Genomic DNA, 13787 nt, shown 5'->3' with positions numbered 1-13787 from the left:
AAATTAGAGAAAACTGACGGTATGCTTATAAAAAACTGTTATGTATTTTTCGCATGCACAGTAGTGTTGCAAATTTGACATGCTTTTTCGTTATTACTACCTAAATTATTATTATTACCTAAAAAATTATAGCTTTATCAGTTCATTAGTTGAAAAGTTGGCGGCAATTTCAGGCACCGCACACATCGCGCACTTGCGTAATATTCAAATCACTAGCTCAAAACTTTGTGAGAGCCTAATGGTTGTGCTGTATACTGTTGGACAGGAAATTTCATTCTGTGTTAAGTGGTATGTATCTGCCATGTGGTGGGTGCCTGAAATTGCCACTCTCTCTCTCTCTCTCTCTCTCTCTCTCTCTCTCTCTCTCTCTCTCTCTCTCTCTCTCTCTCTCTCTCTCTCTCTCTCTTCTATAAGTAAACTTCTTATAGTAAATGCATTCACGCTTCTTCAGCTTCTTATGGATTATTAAATATATCAGAGAAAATAACCCATGACGCCATCTGGCAGCGGTAGCAGGAAGTCAGGCTTACTTACCTTCGATTAAATTTATATATTTCCGGTGGTGTTTAAACCGTCTGTATCAGTAATATACAACAATTAGAAAACATGGGAAATATTGATAGACGATTGAGAAAAGTAATTCATAAGAAACTGAAGAAATGTGAATGCATTTACTATAAGAAGTTTGCTTATAGAAGAGAGAGAGAGAAAGAGAGAGAGAGAGAGAGAGAGAGAGAGAGAGAGAGAGAGAGAGAGAGAGAGAGAGAGAGAGAGAGAGAGAGAGAGAGAGAGGACTCATTTGTTATAATGGTTACAAAACATTTTCTAGACGTCCACCACTACAACTCTTAACTGCGACGGTAGAGCGCAGAGAATGTTGCTTGCACAGGCCATTTAAAAAGCCACAGATGATCTAATAACATTAGTCTTTATATATATATATATATATATATATATATATATATATATATATATATATATATATATATATATATATATATATATATATATATATATATATATATATATATATATATATATATATATACATATGTATATATAGTGTGTGTGTGTGCAGAGAATGTTGCTTGCACAGGCCATTTAAAAAGCCACAGATGATCTTATAACATTAGTCTTTATATATATATATATATATATATATATATATATATATATATATATATATATATATATATATATATATATATATATATATATATATATATATATATATATATATATATATATATATATATATATATATATATATATATATATATATATATATATATATTTATATATTTATATATATATATATATATATATATATATATATATATATATATATATATATATATATATATATATATATATATATATATATATATATATATATATATATATATATATATATATATATATATATTTATATATATATATATATATATATATATATATATATATATATATATATATATATATATATATATATATAGAGAGAGAGAGAGAGAGAGAGAGAGAGAGAGAGAGAGAGAGAGAGAGAGAGAGAGAGAGAGAGAGAGAGAGAGAGAGAGAGAGAGAGAGAGAGAGAGAGAGAGAGAGAGAGAGAGAGAGAGAGAGAGAGAGAGAGAGAGAGAGAGAGAGAGAGAGAGAGAGAGAGAGAGAGAGAGAGAGAGAGAGAGAGAGAGAGAGAGAGAGAGAGAGAGGCTTCTCTGTAAATTTACCTTCGTTATTTAGATTAACTGTAGTAATGAAGATGAATATATTTTCTTTTTTATTTTAATGTAGGAGGGACACCGGTCAAGGGTAACTTGATTTATAAAAAAAAAAAAAGATTAGTGAGGTGCCAGTCCCCAAACAGTCAAAAGTGGTCATCAAAAATAAAAGATAAGTGTCTTGAAGCTACCCTCTTGAAAGAGTTGAAATCATGAAAAGGAGAAAATACAGAAGCAGGCAGGGAATTCCAGAGTTTACCAGAGAAAGCGATGAATGATTGAGAGTGCTGGTTAACTCGTCTGGTTGTGGTAGTTCTCCTCTTCTTGAGGCATTCCTTGCGAAGGTCTCAGAGGTGGAGGCTGAGTTCCATCGAAGGCTCTCGGAGATGCAGGCTGTGAGTTTCGTAAGAGGATCTCAGATCTACAGGCTGAGTTCTGTGAGAGGATCTCAGTACCTGTGGGAGGGTCGCGCCCCACCGTCACCTTACTTAGTAAGGCGACAGGGGAGCAGTGGTCGGTTGTGTGCAGGGGCGCCAAGAGGCTGAAGGTCCTCAAGGCGCCTTGCGTGGAGACGAAAATTCCTTCAGTGTGCTGGAGGGAGTGACGGAGGAGGAGGTGGACGTGGTGGGAGGAGACAAAAAGTTACCCTGCCTCAAGGTAGAGAGCTTGTGCGACAGTCAGGTTATGCACTTAGTGTGTTTTGTGTCAGAGATAGGAAGTGTAGGTCGAGGGTGTGTTTGCCAGGTGCTGGGATAGGGAAGGTGGCTGATAGGTTAGATACGTGCTTGGAAAATGATGGGACCAAGCCCATTGTTTTTTTCTCAGGGCGGGAAGGAATGACCTTGGTAAGGTCAGGAGTGAGGAGCTGTTCGGGAGGTTTAGGCAGGCTTTGGATAGGATTAGGGACAAGGAAGGGATCCCTGCAGTATGTGGTGTCTTGCCGAGGAGGGGAGTTGGTGCTGAGTGGCTGTCTAGGGCTACTACAGTGAATCGCAGGCTCGAGAATCATTGAAAGAGTAATGGCTGGACGTTCATCAAGAACTGGGACCTCTTCTATAATAGGGACACCTTGTACGCCAGGGATGGAGTGCATTTATCACGCCATGGTGTTCAGGTTTTGTCTGGAACACTCGAGCGGGAGGTAACAGCACTCAGCGCTTTTTTCGTTAGTCAGGAGGGAGGAAGGGGTTGTGAGGTCGAAATGAAGGACAAATTAGTTAAATCTAGAAAGGTAACTAGCTCAGAGAAGGTGAGAAATAGCTTAAGTATTTTGAATAAAATAGACTTGCTTAGAGGAATGGCGTGTGTAGAGAATCTTGATATCATTTCATTAATAGAAACTTAGTTAGATATGTCAGGAAAAGTATTTAATCCAGATGTTAAGATAGATGGTTATATATTATTCTATAAAGACAGGGAAAACAGGAGAGGAGGAGGCGTCGCATTATAAGTTAGGGACACATTACAGTGTTGTATTAACAGTAGAATTAAAACAGATTACAAAACAGAATCGATATGGGTAGATATTAAGGAAGGATCACAGTCAGTAGTTCTGGGACTAATGTACAGGCCACCGAACAGTACAAAGGAAATTAACACCTCACTATGGCAGGAAATAAATAGAGCAGGCATGGACAGTCAGGTATGTGTGGTAGGAGATTTTAATTTTAGGAATATCGATTGGAGCCTGATGGTGAGTAACAGGGGAGCAAAGGAATTTCTTAAGGTAATTCAGGATAATTTTTTAAAACAGGCAATCGTAGGACCCACAAAGGGAACAATATTCTAGATTTAATTCTAATTAAAAAGGGAGGAAGCAGTCACGCAGCTGGAGGACAGCTAGGTAATAGTGACCATTGGGAAATTAGGTACAATTTAAAATGCAAAGAAACTTTTAGAAGCAAAAACACTAGTAAAATACTTGACTTTAGGACAGCAGATTTTGAGGAATTAAAAAAGGTGCCTCCAAGGACTGGCAATGGACGCAGGGTCAGGTCAGTTCCGGGACGGAGTTGAGAGAGAGAAGGCAGGATGAGAGAGATGATTTGAGGTGTGAGGGTGTAGGGCAAGAGGAGGGAAGAAGTGTCCGGAAAGGTCGGAGGAAGGAGAGAGAGGAGGACATATGTGTGAGAATGTTGGAGGGTCAAGTCATACTGAGATGGGGAGAGTGATGTCGAGGCGAGTAGATGAGGGAGTGGTGAGGATGGAAGGGACCGAGATGAGAGGATTACGTGAAGTAAATGTAGATGAGTTGTATAAATATTTCGTAGATAAACTGCATACATACTTGACCTTTTCCTGACCTCTAATCCTTCTGCTTATGCTGTCACCCTTCCATCTCTGTTGGGCTCCTCCGATCACAATCTCATATCTGAATCTTGTCCTATCGCTCCAATCCCTCCTCAGGATCCCCCTAAGCGAAGGTGACTCTGGTGTTTTGCCTCTGCTAGTTGGGGGGGACCTGAGGAGGTATTTTGCTGATTTTCCTTGGAATGACTACTGCTTCCGTGTCAGAGACCCGTCTTTGTGTGCTGAGCGCATAACAGAGGTGATAGTGTCTGGCATGGAGGCCTACATTCCTCACTCTTTTTCTTTACCTAAACCTTCTAAACCTTGGTTTAACACAGCTTGTTCTCGTGTTATACATGATAGAGAGGTGGCCCACAAAAGGTACTTTAGCCTTCCATCACCAGAATCTCATGCACTTTATATTTCTGCCCGGAACCAGCTAGCCAAAAACTCCTTCATTAACAGAAAGTGTCAAAACCTTTCAAGATCTAACTCCCCTCGTGACTTTTGGCATCTAGCCAAAAATATCTCCAATAACTTTGCTTCTTCTTCTTTCCCTCCTTTATTTCAACCAGATGGCACCACTGCAATCACATCTATTTCTAAAACTGAACTCTTCGCGCTCAAACCTTTGCTAAAAACTATACCTTGGACGATTCTGGGCTTGTTCCTCCCTCTCCTCCACCCTCTGACTACTTCATGCTATCTCTTAAAATTCTTCGCAATGATATTTTCCATGCCCTTGCTGGCCTAAACCCTCGGAAGGCTTAAGGACCTGATGGTGTCCCTCCTATTGTTATCCGAAACTGTGCCTCCGTCCTTGCACCTTGCCTAGTCAAACTCTTTCAGTTTTGTCTGTCAAGATCTACCTTTCCTTCTTGCTGGAAGTTTGTCTACATTCAGCCTGTTCCTAAAAAGGGTGACCGTTCAAATCCCTCAAACTTTTTTTTTTTTTTTTATGTAGGAAGGACACTAGCCAAGGGCAACAAAAATCCAATAAAAAAAATGCCCACTGAAATGCCAGTCCCATAAAAGGGTCAAGGCAGTGGTCAAAAATTGGTGAATAAGTGTTTTCAAAACCTCCCTCTTTAAGGAATTCAAGTCATAGGAAGGTGGAAATACAGAAGCAGGCAGGGAGTTCCAGAGTTTACCAGAGAAAGGGATGAATGATTGAGAGTACTTGTTAACTCTTACATTAGAGAGGTGGACAGAATAGGGGTGAGAGAAAGAAGAAAGTCTTGTGCAGCGAGGCCGCGGGAGGAGGGGTGGCATGCAGTTAGCAAGATCAGAAGAGCAGTTAGCATGAAAATAGCGGTAGAAGACAGCTAGATATGCAACATTGCAGCGGTGAGAGAGAGGCTGAAGACAGTTAGAGGAGAGGAGTTGATGAGACGAAAAGCTTTTGATTCCACCCTGTCTAGAAGAGTAGTATGAGTGGAACTCCCCCCCCGGACATGTGAAACGTACTCCATACATGGACGGATAAGGCCCTTGTACAGAGTTAGCATCTGGGGGGGTGAGAAAAGCTGGCGGAGACGTCTCAGAACACCTAACTTCATAGAAGCTGTTTTAGCTAGAGATGAGATGTTAAGTTTCCAGTTCAGATTATAAGTAAAGGACAGACCAAGGATGTTCATTGTAGAAGAGGGGGACATTTGAGTGTCATTGAAGAAGAGGGGATAGTTGTCTGGAAGGTTGTGTCGAGTTGATAGATGGAGGAATTGAGTTTTTGAGGCATTGAACAATACCAAGTTTGCTCTGCCCCAATCAGAAATTTTAGAAAGATCAGAAGTCAAGCGTTCTGTGGCTTCCCTGCGTGAAATGTATACCTCCTGAAGGGTTGGACGTCAATGAAAAGACGTGGAAAAGTGCAGGGTGGTATCATTAGCGTAGGAGTGGATTGGACAAGAAGTTTGGTTTAGAAGATCATTAATGAATAATAAGAAGAGAGTGGGTGACAGGACAGAACCCTGAGGAACACCACTGTTAATAGATTTAGGAGAAGAACAGTGACCGTCTACCACAGCAGCAATAGAACGGTCAGAAAGGAAACTTGAGATGAAGTTACAGAGAGAAGGATAGAAGCCGTAGGAAGGTAGTTTGGAAAACAAAGCTTTATGCCAAACTCTATCAAAAGCTTTTGATATGTCTAAGGCAACAGCAAAAGTTTCACCAAAATCTCTAAAAGAGGATGACTAAGACTCAGTAAGGAAAGCCAGAAGATCACCAGTAGAGCGGCCTTGACGGAACCCATACTGGCGATCAGATAGAAGGTTGTGAAGTGATAGATGTTTAAGAATCTTCCTGTTGAGGATAGATTAAAAAAACTTTAGACAGGCAGAAAATTAAAGCAATAGGACGGTAGTTTGAGGGATTAGAACGGTCACCCTTTTTAGGAACAGGCTGAATGTAGGCAAACTTCCAGCAAGAAGGAAAGGTACTCGTAGATGTTGACAGACAGAGCTAAAAGAGTTTGACTAGGCAAGGTGCAAGCACGGAGGCACAGTTTCGGAGAACAACAGGAGGGACCCCATCAGGTCCATAAGCCTTCCGAGGGTTTAGGCCTGCATGAAGTAGTCAGAGGGTGGAGGAGAGGGAGGATCAAGCCCAGAATCATCCAAGGTAGAGTTTTAGCAAAGGTTTAAGCGAAGAGTTGAGCTTTAGAAATAGATGTGATAGCAGTGGTGCCATCTGGTTGAAACAGAGGAGTGAAAGAAGAAGATGCAAAGTTATTGGAGATATTTTTGGCTAGATGCCAGAAAGGTTTTGACACTTTCTGTTAATGAAGGAGTTTTTGACTAGTTGGAGAACAGATTTGGCATGGTTCCGGGCAGAAATATAAAGTGCATGAAATTCTGGTGATGGAAGGCTTAAGTACCTTTTGTGGGCCACCTCTCTATCATGTATAGCACGAGAACAAGCTGTGTTAAACCAAGGTTTAGAAGGTTTAGGACGAGAAAATGAGTGAGGAATGTACGCCTTCATGCCAGACACTATCACCTCTGTTATGCGCTCAGCACACAAAGACGGGTCTCTGACACGGTAGCAGTAGTCATTCCAAGGAAAATCAGCAAAATACCTCCTCAGGTCCCCCCAACTAGCAGAGGCAAAACGCCAGAAGCAGCTTTGCTTAGGGGTATCCTGAGGAGGGATTGGAGCGATAGGAGAAGATACAGATATGAGATTGTGATCGGAGAAGCTCAACGGAGAAGAAAGTGTGACAGCATAAGCAGAAGGATTAGAAGTCAGGAAAAGGTCAAGAATGTTGGGCGTATCTCCAAGACGGTCAGGAATACGAGTAGGGTGTTGCACCAGTTGCTCTAGGTCGTGGAGGATAGCAAAGTTGTAGGCTAGTTCACCAGGATGGTCAGTGAAGGGAGAGGAAAGCCAAAGCTAGTGGTGAACATTGAAGTCTCCAAGAATGGAGATTTCTGCAAAAGGGAAGAGAATCAGAATGTGCTCTACTTTGGAAATTAAGTAGTCAAAGAATTTCTTATAGTCAGAGGAGTCAGGTGAGAGGTATACATCACAGATAAATTTAGTTTGAGAGTGAGTCTGTAGTCGTAACCAGATAGTGGAAAACTCGGAAGATTCAAGAGCGTGGGCACGAGAGCAGGTTAAGTCACCGCGCACATAAACCCAGCATCCAGCTTTGGATTGAAAATGAGGATAGAGAAAGTAGGAGGGAACAGAAAAGGGGCTACTGTCAGTTACCTCAGACACCTGAGTTTGAGTGAGGAAAAGAAGATGAGGTTTGGAAGAGGAGAGGTGGTATTCTACAGATTGAAAATTAGATCTTAGACTGCGAATGTTACAGAAGCTAATGAAGAAAAAGTTGAGGGGTGTGTCAAGACACTTAGGGTCGTCGACAGAAAGGCACTCCGACCTGGTGACATTTATGGTCTCCTCCCCAGATGGGGACTCCGAGGCTGGTGTAGGAGTCGGCATTATGATTTTAAAATTTTTGAGTGAAGTTGTTATTAGGTGCTTGTAGTTTTGTGTGGAGGAAGAGAGTTGTCTTTAGAGGGCAGGCTGTGATTACCCCCTTGTGTTGTGAAACACAAAGGGAAACGTTCAGTGAGGTCACAGCTGGGTTTAATGATAAGTTCACAGCACCCCCTGAGCAGTGCTTTAGACCTCACTGGGAGTAATTATCGTTTCGGCAGGTGTCTACTGTCTCCTCCTACCGTCCTATTTCTTTAATTTAATCTTCCTCAACAGGAAGATTCTTAAACATCAATCACTTCACAACCTTCTATCTGATCGCCAGTATGGGTTCCGTCAAGGCCGCTCTACTGGTAATCTTCTGGCTTTCCTTACTGAATCTTGGTCATCCTCTTTTAGAGATTTTGGTGAAACTTTTGCTGTTGCCTTGGACATATCAAAAGCTTTTGATAGAGTCTGGCACAAAGCTTTGATTTCCGAACTATCCTCCTATGGCTTCTATCCTTCTCTCTGTAACTTTATCTCAAGTTTCCTTTCTGACCGTTCTATTGCTGCTGTGGTAGACGGTCACTGTTCTTCTCCTAAATCTATTAACAGTGGTGTTCCTCAGGGTTCTGTCCTGTCACCTACTGTCTTCTTATTATTCATTAATGATCTTCTAAACCAAACTTCTTGTCCTATCCAATCCTACGCTGATGATACTACCCTGCACTTTTCCACGTCTTTTCATAGACGCTCAACCCTTCAGGAGGTAAACATTTCACGCAGAGCAAACTTGGTATTGTTCATTGCCTCAAAAACTCAATTCCTCCATCTGTCAGCTCTACACAACCTTCCAGACAACTATCCCCTCTTCTTCGATGATACTCAATCGTCCCCTTCTACAGTGAACATCCTCGGTCTGTCCTTTACTTATAATCTGAACTGGAAACTTAACATCTCATCTCTAGCTAAAACAGCTTCTATGAAGTTAGCTGTTCTGAGACGTCTCCGCCAGCTTTTCTCACCCCCCAGCTGCTAATTCTGTACAAGGGCCTTATCCGTCCATGTATGGGGTATGCTTCACATGTCTGGGGGGGTTCCACTCATACTGCTCTTCTAGACAGGGTGGAATCAAAAGCTTTTCATCTCATCAACTCCTCTCCTCTAACTGACTGTCTTCAGCCTCTCTCTCACCGCCGCAATGTTGCATCTCTAGCTGTCTTCTACCGCTATTTTCATGCTAACTGCTCTTCTGATCTTGCTAATTGCATGCCTCCCCTCCTCCCGCGGCCTCGCTGCACAATACTTTCTTCTTTCTCTCACCCCTATTCTGTCCACCTCTCTAACGCAAGAGTTAACCAGTATTCTCAATTATTCATCCCTTTCTCTGGTAAACTCTGGAACTCCCTGCCTGCTTCTGTATTTCCACCTTCCTATGACTTGAATTCCTTCAACTGAAAGGTTTCCAGACACTTATTCATCAATTTTCTGACTACTGCTTTGACCCTTTTATGGGACTGGCATTTCAGTGGGCATTTTTTTTTATTGAATTTTTGTTGCCTTTGGCCAGTGTCCCTCCTACATAAAAAAAATAAAAATAAATAAATACAGGACAATTAGCAAACATCCCATATAAAGCAATAAGATAACAGAAAAGTTACCCTAAATGGATGACTTGTGTTAAAACACTAGGGAAAAAGGTTTTAAGGCCACATTATAATGAACATTATAAGAACAGTCAGGAGGTTGACGAGGAGAACTAAAAGCAATTATGAATTAAAGGAATCCAGCCAGGCGAAGACAGACCCCAAGGGTTTTATCCATTAAAGGCAGCAGATGGGAGAGCTGGTTAGTTCTGGGGAAATTAGTAAAATTCTGAATGAGTATTTTTTAACTGTCTTCACCCAGGAAAACATGCAGGATATGCCGAACAGTGAACAGATGTTTAGAGCAGATGAGAATAAGCTGACAGATATTACCATAACTAAGGAGATATTGGAACAGGAGATAGGTAAGCTCAAAAAAGTTCAAGACACCAGGGCCAGATGAAATATATCCCAGAGTACTTAAGGAATGCAAAGAAGTTATTAATGAGCCGCTAGTTTTTGTCTTTAGAAAATCACTTGGGTCAGGTGAGGTACCAGTAATGTGGAGGCAGGCCAATGTAGTACCCATCTTTAAGAAAGGAGATAAAAGTTTAACGTCTAATTATAGACCTGTCAGCTTAACTTCTGTTGTAGGTAAAATAATGGAGTCAATAATAGGGAAGAACATTAGGGAGCATTTAGAAAAACATAACTTGATAAATCAGTCACAGCATGGTTTCACGAAGGGGAAGTCTTGCCAGACGAACTTGTTAAGTTTTTACAGTAAAGTGTACGAGGCAGTAGATAATGGTGATACTTATGACATCTTATATCTGGACTTTAGTAAAGTGTTTGACAAGGTACACCATCAGAGGCTCCTGAGAAAGGTTAGGGCACACGGGACAGATGGGAAAGTGTTAGGCTGGATAAGGTCATAGCTAAGCGACAGGCGACAGAGAGTTGTAATAAACGGCTCTAAATCTGAGTGGGGTCATGTAATTACTGGGGTGCCACAGGGATCAGTATATATATATATATATATATATATATATATATATATATATATATATATATATATATATATATATATATATATATATATATATATATATATATATATATATATATATATATATATATATATATATATATATGTATATAAATGACTTGGATAGTGAATTAGTAGTAATGTTAGTAAATTTGCGGATGACACGAAGATAGGTAAATTAATTAGGTCAGAATCGGATGCAGTTTGATATCAACAAATACAAAGTGCGTAGCGTAGGTAGAGGATACCCCACACAGTAGGTACACAATAAACAATGAAACTCTGGTTGGTTCAGAGTACGAAAAAGATTTATGAGTTATAGTTAGCTCTGAACTCCGTCTAAGAAAGCAATGCATAGAGGCAAGAAGCAGGACAAATAGGCTATTAGGATGAATTTTTAGGAGTGTTAAAAGCAGAAGGCCCGAAGTAATAGTAAAGTAATATTTGGCGCTGGTCAGATCTCATCTAGACTACGGTGTGCAGTTCTGGTCCCTACATTACAGGGTGGATATAGGTCTATTAGAATCAGTACAAAGGAGAATGACTAAAAGGATACAGGGGATGAAGAGTATTCCTTACCAGGCGAGAATGAAACTGTTAAATTTACACTCTTTAGAGAGACGTAGGTGAAGAGGGGACCTGACAGAAGTCTTTAAGTGGTATAAGGGTTATACCATGTAAGCAAAATTCTTAGGATCAGCAACCAGGACAGAACAAGAAATAACGGGTTCAAGCTTAGAAAAAATTGGTTTAAGAAAGAGGTAGAAAGAAACTGGTTCTCAAATAGAGTGGCAGATGAATGGAACGGACTCAGTAATCATGTTGTTAGTGCTAAGACATTAGGGAGCTTTAAGAGAAGATTAGACAAATTTATGGATGGGTATGATAGGTGGGAATAGGTAGGTATATTTCGTACAGGGACTGCCACGTGTAAGCCTGGTGGCTTCTTGCAGCTCCCCTTATTTCTTATGTTCTTATGTTCTTATGTTTTTATTAGAGAGATGGACTGAATAGGGGTGAGAGAAAAAAGAAAGTCTTGTGCACTGAGGATGCGGGAGGAGGGGAGGCATGCAGTTAACAATATCGAAGAGCAGAATAGCTAGAATAAAAATAGTGGTAGAAGATAGCAACAGATGCAACAGGATGATGATGATAATGTACGATGATAAAACTTACTTTAACACAAATAATGAAAAAATAAAGCAACAGTAATCGCGGCGGCAATAATCTTTAATAAACCACTGAACATTTTTTCACAAGAAATGAATAAAACAATTCCAAAATTAAGTCCTACCTGCCGTATGTTCGATCATCCTGGAGGACATCGCTAAACCCAAAGAATACTGAACACACTAATTTGACAACGTAGAAATGGAGGATTGGGGAAAAAATTATGATGCCCAGATGGGGTGAGGAATGGATTGTGGATAAAGGAGGATGCAGGAACGCGAGGAAAAACTTTGTGAGGTTATTAAACCTATACATGGCTCTCTATATAATGCATATGCGCTACCTACGTAAGATTATGTTCATCTGTCATCCCTATCCTTAGGTTTATGCAACATCCTCTTAAAGTTTCCCATTGACTGTGCTCTGATTTGATAGCACTGCATAACAATGATAAAAATAAACGGACATAAGAATAACATTTTTAGGGGTACTTTCTTGTTAAAATCTTGAAAATCACACTAATCTCGTTGTCTGACCCACCATTGTTTTTTATTTGTAATTATTTCGATAAGGATAATTTTCTAAATAGATTCAAGGTACAATATATTATAAAATAAAAGGATGCTATATTTCATTTTTTTTTTTTTGTATTTTCTTGTTTCTGGTCAATGCTAATATTCTACATTATATCACTTAGTGTGTGAAAGACACATGTCGATCTTTTTTTTTCATTCTAGATTGCATCAAATAAAAGGAACATGAATTTGTGTGGATTTGAAAGTTATAGCCATTCTTAATGGATTGCAGACTGGCTAAACAAAGTATAAGTGTTTCCTGTGTAAGTGGGCAGCCGGACAAGACCAGAACATTACACCAGATCCGAATGGCCACCAAGAGTGACACAAGGGTCTCACAGTGTTGTCAAAGCACTGAAGCATGATAAACCAGCATTCATGTACCTCAGAAAGAATTTCCCAAAAATAAGTGATGCAAAAGTTAAGGAAGGCATATTTGTGGAACCACAAATTCATGAACTCATGCGTGACAATGAATTTCAAGCAATGATGGATGAAACTGAGTCAGCAGTTTGGTGTGTGTGTAAGGGTGTGTGCAGAGGTCTTCTGGGAAAGCAAAAATATATCCATTATGATGCTTTACTACATGAATTTATGAAAAGCTGCCAACATCTAGGTTGTGGCATGTCATTCAAATTACATTTTCTGCATTCGCATATTTATTCATTTATTTATTTTATTTTATTATTATTTGTTTATTTATATATTTTTTTCCGAAGAATGCAACTGTCAGCGATGAATATGGAAAGGTTTCATCAGGACATAGTGAGAATGGAGAGTAGGTACACAGGTAAAGGGAGCCCAGCCATGTTAACTGATTTTGTTGGAATATGATGCGTGACGAACCAAGTGTATCATATAAACGGTAAGGAAAATACTAATAAGTACATAAATTCATACTGAGTTTAGTGTTAATTAGGATAAGACACTTGAAATTCAATATAAATTGGATCAGTTTCTTGTGAAAATGATAATATTATGAATGTTACCTCACTTTTTACCATTACATTTCCTTATTTCTGCTAAAAAAGAGTACGCTGGTATTATATAAAACTGGAACGTGTCTGAGGTACATGCTAATTAGATTTAAAATTAGCACCCTTGAAATGATAATAAAAACAATGACTGGACTTTTTATTTATTTATTTATTTATATTTTTTACTCTCCCTTAAATTTGTTGTAACGTGTAACCTGATACTAGGGACACAACAATGGTCCTGGCATTCTTTGATATATTTTCATTGATTCTCGAATTGGTTATAAAGACCCATCGCGAATCCTAACTCATTGGTGTAACAGTTTTGCTATTTTATGATTAACACATAAGGGCAGAGAGAGAGATAGATAGATAGATAGATAGATAGAGAGAGAGAGAGAGAGAGAGAGAGAGAGAGAGAGAGAGAGAGAGAGAGAGAGAGAGAGAGAGAGAGAGAGAGAGAGAGAGAGAGAGAGGAGGACACTGTCGTACATTATAAT

Source organism: Scylla paramamosain, chromosome 18 (genome assembly GCF_035594125.1).
Source record: "Scylla paramamosain isolate STU-SP2022 chromosome 18, ASM3559412v1, whole genome shotgun sequence".
Lineage (NCBI taxonomy): Eukaryota > Metazoa > Arthropoda > Malacostraca > Decapoda > Portunidae > Scylla > Scylla paramamosain.
Note: the sequence above shows the minus strand (reverse complement) of the source record.